General features: G+C 36.0%; 1 non-coding gene across 1 annotated transcript; it reads left to right on the forward strand.

Annotated features, from left to right (window-relative positions):
* The first annotated feature begins 4897 nt into the window (after nucleotides 1-4897).
* LOC141515656 (U6 spliceosomal RNA) lies at nucleotides 4898-5004 on the forward strand. The gene has a single exon (XR_012476417.1). It is a non-coding gene; the product is annotated as a U6 spliceosomal RNA (small nuclear RNA).
* Nucleotides 5005-9438: the final 4434 nt, after the last annotated feature.

Genomic DNA, 9438 nt, shown 5'->3' on the forward strand with positions numbered 1-9438 from the left:
GCTAATGTTACAGCTAGGTCTTGATCTCAAAACATTTAATTTTATTAATTTTATCTTTGTATTCCCAGTACTTAGCTAGGATCTCGCACATACTGTTGATAGAGTCATTTATACTGTTCCCACTAAATTTAACATTCTAAGCAGAAACAAATAGATTGCCCTCTAAGCTGGGGAGGCACCATGGCCTAGTAGAAAGAGCATTAAACTGGTTATCAAAAGTCATTGAATATGCTACCATATTTCCTGAAATGTTAACCAGTTTTGGTCAATACTGTTTCTTGGTCAATATTGGTCACTCCTCTTTCTGAACTCTCTCTTTTTTATTATTCTTTGGTATTAGAGATGGGTATCTAAGAGGAAGATGAGATGAAAGTGGGAATTATAGGTAATAAAATATATCAATGAAATGCATTTTTAGAAGACTATTTGTACTACCTATCTTGTAGGATTATTTTTTTTCTAAAAATTTGAGTGCTACTAAAACGTGAGTGCTTGTTACAAATGTTCTGCACCATCACACTGTTAGTAAAGCTACTGACTGACAATTCCTATCTTCTAGAAGGAGGTCTATTGTTTTAGAAGGATCATATTTAGATCACCAAAAAAACCACTGAGGACAATAAAGATGAAAGGGACCTTTGAAGCTATCTAATCCAACCTTTTCAACTGATAAATGAGAAAATTCAGACCCCAGAAGGTTTTATGACATGCCATACTCCACAGATGGAGGTTCAGAAGTGACTTTTGAACTCAGGTCTCAATTTCAGACTCAATTTCAGAGTTCTTCCCACTGCCTCCCTTACAGAAATAGGGAATGAGAGGCATAATGCAGAACTTAGTATAAACTACTTTGATTAGATTGCTCTATTCTTAGCCCCTAGATGAGATCATCAATACTGAGAAAACAGGTGTTTTGCTTCAGTTTCTTCAACTATAAAATGGGGATAATAATATCATCTATATACCAAGGTTGTTGTAAGGGTAAAATAATAATTATAAATATGTATATATATACTATATACTATATATAAATATATACTAAATATATTTATACTATATATGCTATATATAAATATATAGTATATACTAAATATATAGATATACTATAGATTAAAGCACTATATAAATGTCGAGTTTTATTAGTATGATTATTATCCTATTCAGATGCCAAAGTGATGTCATGTCACAGACCTTACTCAGTAAACTCCAGTAGCTCCCTATGATCTCCAGGAGCCCTTGTTTGATCACTTCCTAGTGGAGAGAAAAGCAATTTAGAAGTTGAAAGGCCTCACAAATGAATCCAGAATTTGGTTGGCAGAGTTCTAGCTAGCAATTCTATCCCCTGGGATAAGGGAAAAAGCAATCAGTATGAAACATTCCTGAAATCAAATTCTTAAAACAAATTAAATTGAACACAGAGACCCCAGGACACAGTCCCTGAGGAGAAGAGATCTTGGAATATAAGATGTTCCATGGGAGAGAAAGTTCCATGAGAGAAGACTATAAGAGGTCTCTGGGCATGAAAAAGCATGATGGGACCAAGTCAGGAAGGTCCTCATTTGAGGGAGGCAGCAAGATCAGAAGAAAATCCTCTTTTTTTAATTAAGAAGAATTAGTTTGGCGCAGCTAGGTGGCACAGTGGATAGAGCACCAGCCCTGGAGTCAGGAGTACCTGAGTTCAAATCCGGCCTCAGACATTTAATAATTACCTGGCTATGTGGCCTTGGGCAAGTCACTTAACCCCATTGCCTTGCAAAAACCTGAAAAAAAAAAAGAATTAGTTCAAATCTGGGCTCTCCAGTATTTTAAATGTCTGACTTTGAGCAAGTTACTTAACCTCCCTCATCTGTAAAGTGAAAATGAACTAGTTTGCTTCTTGGTTTTTTTCCAATTCAAAGTTTATCATTCTGTCACATTGGAATGGCAGATAAGAAAATGTACTAATAGCTTATTATTTTTACTAGTTATTCTGGGTAACTAGGTACAATTTTTAATGGTTTCTAAATCCCTTAAGAAAGGGGAGAGAGAGAGAGAGAGAATATGCCTTGCAGACTTAAAATGCTGTATAAATTATCTATTATTATTATTATTAATAGTAATGATTAAGAGAAGCAAAGATTGGAGCAGCAGGGCTGGGAACTTTCCAGCGGGAGTGAAAAAGCCTGTAACTTGGCGTCACCTGTTTCTGATCTCATTTTTGAATATTCTATAGAGGAAGAAAAAAAATGAGTTTCAAAGCACTTGCCTCAAAGATTGTCCACCAACTGAAAGTTAGGACAAAATCAGGTACCATATGGACTTTTGTTGCCTTCCTCCCTACTCTGAACAAATAGCAACAATCATTCTTATAAATGATGTTGTTTTATAAGGGGAATCCCAGCCATAAGACTTAACTAACCATGGTTATGAAAGAAGGAAAAAACAGAGGAAAATTCAAGATCCTGTTTGGAGAAAGTTTATCTTTGGAGGCAAAGAGTTCTGTGTTAGAGATGGAGAATTCTATAGCTAACAGCTAAAAGGTATGAGTGACATAACATGGCATTTGCATTTGGAAAACATACATAAGCCAAATTCTTATAAATCATTAACTCTCATCCCAATCCTGGAATCTCTAAGAAAAAACAAATATGACATAAAACTCTAGATTTCATAGGACCATAGTATATAATGGCACCTAAGACTCACAGGAGTCTTCTTGTCCAACCCCCTTATTTTTAAGAGATGGGATTTGAACCTAGGTCTTCCTGCCTCTGAGTTCAATACTCTATTGGGGGGGGGTATGTTTATTACCTCTTTGTTTAATTTATTAACTGAGAATTTTTTTTAATTCCGTAAGAAAATTCCATACATAAATACCATGGACATTTTTAGTGGGGGGGGGGGGGGGCGGATGAAAGGAACAGATCTATGATTTTATTGGTACAAAGTCTATTTAAGAAGCTTTCCCTTTCAGTGCAAATCAGCACCTGTTCTACATCTGAGTTAGCTGGGATACTAAGAAGCTTTCTGAGGATCACACAGTTGGAGTGGGATTGGGATAGATATAGTACAGAAGGTGAAATTTGATTTTTTTTTCTTTATTTAAGGCAATGGGGTTAAGTGACTTGCCCAAGGTCACACAGCTAAGCACTTATTCAGTGTCTGAGGTTGGATTTGAACTCAGGTACTCCTGACTTCAGGCCAGTGCTCTATCCACTGAATCAAGTAATTATGAGGTAGAGAGACAGAGGCGTGAATATAAGAGGTGAAATGTTCTGCATGGAAAAAACAAACAAACCAAAAATAACTGGAAGGTGAGGTGCCGAGATTGTTGAGAGAAGTAAAGTAAAAGGATTGGCAAGAGAGTTTAGCACACAACCTGAGGCAATTGACCCAATCCCCTCTGATGATTTGGATTTCAAGAATTTAGCCATTATGCCCCTCAGGATTCTAGGGGGTAGCCCTGAAGGGTCTGGGTTTATAATGCTATAGGCACAAACTCCCAGTCTCACCATGATCATCAGTTTCTTCTATATGAATGAGCCAAACTTAAGTAACTTTTGGGAAGAGGAATTTACAGTAAGAACATTTCATATAAGTCAGTCCCCCCAAAAGTATGTGGCAGAAGGTCCTATGGAGATAGACAGAATTTGGGGGAATGTGGGCTGAAACTTAGTGATCATTTGTGTCTAAAAGGTAACTCAATTGCTGATTGCTAGGAGTCCTTTTCTCCCCTTTGTGGGATGCTCCCATTTTAAGGAGTCTACATTTAAACTTGATGTAGAATCTTTGCTGGGCTCCTGGTGGAGCCATGGACCTGCCTCCATGCACCCCATCTAGTTATCATTATGCTGGTTGTGATGACTAGATAACAAAGGGAAATCCAAAATCCTTCAGGCCCTCATAAACTCTTGTTACTTGTAGAACCAAGTGCTAGGGTAAGGAAAGGGACCTAAGCTAAGATCAAGGTACTCTACTCCCTCCACCCCCCCACAACAGGTTCATCCTAAAGAGTTTTTATTAGAATATCATGTTTTCTCCAGTCCTTCAAATATTTTCGACTCTAAATTAATTTCACATTTTATAGATGACCTCTAGAGTGTGACCAAGTTTCATCAGTCAATCCACTTTTCCTGTGTAACTTCATTCCAATTCCAAGGGCTTATCAGAGGTATCTGAATTGATCAAAGCCATCTCTAATTTAGTTGCAATACTTTTTATTGATTAGATTCAATCAGGACACATGCTCACCTGACAATTATTTTAGGTGATGTGGGAGTAATTTACTAAATCAATGCCCTCATAAACTAGGAAGGGATCAAACAGGGGCTCCTGGAGATCATGGGGAGCTACTGGAGTTTACTGAGTAAGGTCTATGACATGAGCAGACCCAAGCTTTAGGAACATCACTTTGGCACCTGCATAGGATAATAATCATACTAATAAAACTCGACATTTATATAGCGCTTTTATATATAGTATATCTATTTAGTATATAGTATATATTTAGTATATAGTATATATAGTATAAATATATAGTATACATATTTATATATAGTATATATATATATTTATAATTATTATTTTACCCTCACTAATAACATTCAACATTTATATAATGCTTTTATATATATATATATATATATACATATATATATATATATAGTATATCTGGTGCTTTATAATTATTATTTTACTCTCATAACAACCCTATCCGCATTTTATAGGTGAGGAAACTGAAGCAAAAAGTAGTGATTAACCCAGGCTAGTGAGGTTGGAATTAACTAGAGTGGGGAGAAATGATTAATGAAGGGAGACCAATTAGAAGGTTATGGCAGTGAGAGCCCCAAGAAGGGAGCCAACTGTGCCAGAGGAGAAAAGGGGAAGTCTACAAGGCTCATTATAAATGAATAGATGAGTCCTTGTCTCAGCAGCACATATACTAAAATTGGAATGATACAGAGAAGATTAGCATGGCCCCTGCACGAGGATGACACATAAAATTATGAAGCATTCCATAAGTGAATAGATGAATAAATAGATGATGGAGCATTAATCCTTACTGAATTCCAGACACCGTACTAAGCTCTGTACTAAGCAAGCAAGGTAGCCTCTATCCTCAAGGAGCTTATGCTCTTTGGGGAGGGGGGAGCTGGGGAGAACTGAAAACAGGGTGTCAACATATGTGACCATGGCCAGGAAATAGCATACCATCCCTGGATTGGGTTATGGACCTGAAGCCACTTCTGCTTCCTCTGCAACATTAGGTGCTGGGTTTATCTCATCAGTAAATTATTCACTAATCTTCTGTACATCCCAAAGGGTATATGAGAACAAAACCTTCCACCTAGGATATTCGTCATGGAGGGTTAGAAAGGTTTGGGTTTTTCCCCCGTCAGTGTTCTCATTTTGAAGTTCTGTTATCGTGTGGGCAATTCTATCTCTGGATTTGAGTCACAGGACATCTGTTACTAATTTTTAAAAATGTGACAAGCAGGAGGTTTTGAGGTAAACTCAAAAATAAACATCAAGACAGTATTTATTTTTTATTTGTCTTTGTTTTTCACTTAAATCTGTTGTACATTGAAACTACAGTTGAATCTAGAGTCAGAGAACATGGATTCAAATCTCAGTTTTGGGACTGAGTTAGTAGTGTGACCTTAACAGTCATGGATTTAGAACTGGAAAATCTTTAGAAATCATCTAGTTCAATCTCTCATTTTACAGATGAGGAAACTGAGAAAAGAAAGGCAAAGGTAAGATGGTTGTCTCAAGGTCACACAGGTAGCAAAGTCACTGAACTTCTCTGGGATTCATCCCAAATTGTTTGGACCAGATGATTTCTGAGGTTCCTTTCACTTCTTAATTTATGAAATTGTGATCCAATAGTGTGGTGATTTCTACTTCTGTTTGAGAGATCTACCTAGTAATCCATGTTCATTAGAGCCTCTTAAGTTCTTAGAAACTTATTAGGCACCATGATGGCTTAAGCTCACTATTCACAGATGAAACTGAAAAAGAAAACCTCATTTTTGTTAATAACCCTACTCTTATTTTTCTCTTTCAATCATCTCAAAACTCTAGATGTTCAGGGCAATGAGGAAGACCCTCCTGTCCTTCATAAACACACAAGCTTTCATTTTATCTAATAATCAACTAAACAGATAATGATGTAGATTTAAAGTCAGGAAGGACTGGATTGAAATCTTACCTCTGACACATTTTAGCTAAATGATTTGAGAAAATTCTGAAATTTCTGAAGCTGAGGTTCCTTATCTGCAAAAGGAGAATAATAACATGTTTAGTACCTACCACCCAGGATTGCTCTGAAGTTCAGAGAAACTGTTGATATGTTTTTAGAAGGAAAAGTTTTATTAATATTTTATTTTTACATTGGAAACATTTATAGATTGCTTCCACTCCATGACTAGTCTCCTATAGCAAAGCAAAAATTAAGTAAACTTAATAACATAGTGACCACATCTACATTCTGCATCTGGAGCTCTCTCATATTTCTCTTTATTTTAATGAACAGAAATCTATTTTTTTTCTCCCTCCCTGACCCCATTGGGAAAGAAAAAAAAAGAAAAATCTTTGAAACAAATATAGTCAAGAATAACAAAGTCCCCCAGTGTCTATAAACAAATATATACATATACATTTTGTTTATTCATTTATTCAGTCAGTCAAATTCTTTATGACATTTTTGGAGGTTTTTTAAGCACACATACTGGAGTGGTTTGTCATTTGCTTCTCCAGCTAATTTTACAAATGAGAAAACTGAGGCAAACAGGCTTAAGTGATTTGCCCAGGGTCACACAGCTAGTAATTATCTGAGACCAGATTTGAATTTAGGTCTTCCTGACTACAGACCTAGCACTCTATCTATTGTAATCCTTAGTGTTATACACACAGATTGAGGGTCCGGAAATATGTGTATTTGTGTGAAAAGACTTCTCAGTACCCTAAAAAGGTTTTTTGTTTGTTTCTTTAGAAGGGCAGAAAGGTTTCTTTTTTTTTTTTAGGCTTTTTTTTTTGCAAGTCAACCAGGGGTTAAGTGGCTTGCCCAAGGCCACACAGCTAGGTAATTATTAAGTGTCTGAGACCGGATTTTGAACCCAGGTACTCCTGGCTCGGGGGCCAGTGCTTTATCCACTGGGCCACCTAGCCGCCCCCAGAAAGGTTTCTTTTAAAAAAATTATATCTTATTTAAAGCATTTTAATTCTAAAATCTATCTCTTCACCCTTCCCTCCTAGCAAACTCTCCCTTCTACCAAAGACCTGAAAAGGACCTGTTCAGGAAAATGGACCTATACCTTAACTGAGTCTGAGTCTAAGCAGTGGTCAATCAATCCATCAACAAACATTTATTTAGAAGTTTCTATTTCTATACAAAGCTCAGGGGGAATACAAGCATAAAGTAAAACCAGACCTATATTTAACAATCTTCCACTCTAATGGTGGACATAATCAACAACCTCTGAAAGAAAAATAAATTTCATCTTCTCTCCTCTGGGAAAAAAGTATTAGCTTCTTAATTCAACTACCTTCACTTTCTTTGCCATGGTTGTCTTTACAGTGTTCACGGGGTTCACTGTTTTCCTGGTTCTCTCTGCATCACTTCATAGGAGTCTCTCTTAGGTATTCTGACATTCACTTTCTTTTTTTCTTGCAATGTACTAATATTTCAAACTATTCATGTCTCACAATTTGTTTAGCCCAATTAAAGGGAATCTTTTTTGTTTCTAGTTTCTTTATAACACAAGAAGTGTGCTAGAGTGAATAGTTTGATGTTTAATTAATCAGTCAACAAATATTTATTAAGTTCTTATTTTAAGCCAGGTATTGTTTAATTAGAGACAAATTAGAGACAAAACAGTTAACCTTCAAGGAGCTTACATTCTAATTCTGCCTTTTGGAACCACAGAGATTTTATGTACTCCATCTTCCCCAGGATGACCCCCCAAATATTTGATGACAGTGAATACATGCTCTTTTTAAAATATGTATATATATATATATATATATATAAAATTATTTTATTTGTTTTCCAATTATATATGATAGTAGTTTCTACCAATCTTTTTTTTGTATGGTTTTGAATTTTACATTTTCCCCCCTTCCTCTCTTCCGTCCCCCTCCCCCTAACAGAAGGCAATCTGATATAGTCTTTACATTTGTTTCCATGGTATGCACAGTTCAAAATTAAATGTATTGAGAGAAAAAAAATATCCTTAAGGAATAAAGAAAATATTAGAGATAACCATATTATGTAATACATAAGGCAACTTTTTAAAAATTTAAGCTAATAAACTTTTATCTTCATTTAAATTCCATAGTTCCTTCTCTGGATATAGATGGTATTCTCTATCACAGATCCCCTAAAATTGTCCCTGATTATTGCACTGATGGAGTGAGCATGTCCATCAAGGTTGATCATCACCCCATGTTGTTGTCAAGAGTACAATGTTCTTCTGGTTCTGCTCATCTCACACAGAATCAATTCATGCAAGTTTTTCCAGGATTCTCTGAAATCCCATCCCTCCTGATTTCTAATAGAACAGTAGTGTTCCATCACATACATATACCACAATTTGTTCAGCCATTCCCCAATTACCCCTCAATTTCAAATTCTTTGGCACTGCAAACAGGGCTGCTATGATTACTTTTGTACATGTGGGTTTTTTACCCTTTTTCATCATCTCTTCAGGATATAGTCCCAGTAATGGTATTGCTGGATCAAAGGGTCTGTACCTTTTTATTGCCCTTTGGTCATAATCCCAAATTTCTCTTCAGTAAGGTTGGATCATTTCACAGCTCTTTCAAGAATGTATTAGTGTTCCAGATTTCCCACATCCCTTCCAACATTGTTCATTATCCTTTCTGGTCATATTGGCCAGTCTGAGAGGTGTGAGGTAGTACCTCAAAGATGCTTTAATTTGCATTTCTCTAATCAGTAATGATTTAGAGCAATTCTTCATATCACAATGGATAACTGTGATTTCCTCAACTGAAAATTGCCTCTGCATATCCTTTAACCATTTTCAATTGGGAAATGGCTTGGCTTTTTTTTTTATAAATTTAACTCAATTCTCTTTATATATTTTAGAAATGAGCCCTTTATCAGAAACACTAGTTGTTTATATGCTCTTTAGCATATTTCTTTTATAAATGAAATACCTCTAATGTTATAGGGCAGATAGATGCTATGGTGAATAAAGCACCAGCTCTAGAGACAGGAAGAGTCCTGAAATCAAATCCAACTTCAGATATTTTCTAGCTATGTAACCTTGAACAAGTCACTTAACACTGATTTCCTCAAATCTAAGGCCATCTCCATTCTGATTCATATCTGGTCACTGGACCCAGATGACTCCAAAGAAAGTGAGGCACAGTACCCCCTCATTAAAATTCAATTCATGTGCTTATCATGGCATCACTTCTCTGATGTTATGGTCT

Source organism: Macrotis lagotis, chromosome 2 (assembly GCF_037893015.1).
Source record: "Macrotis lagotis isolate mMagLag1 chromosome 2, bilby.v1.9.chrom.fasta, whole genome shotgun sequence".
Lineage (NCBI taxonomy): Eukaryota > Metazoa > Chordata > Mammalia > Peramelemorphia > Peramelidae > Macrotis > Macrotis lagotis.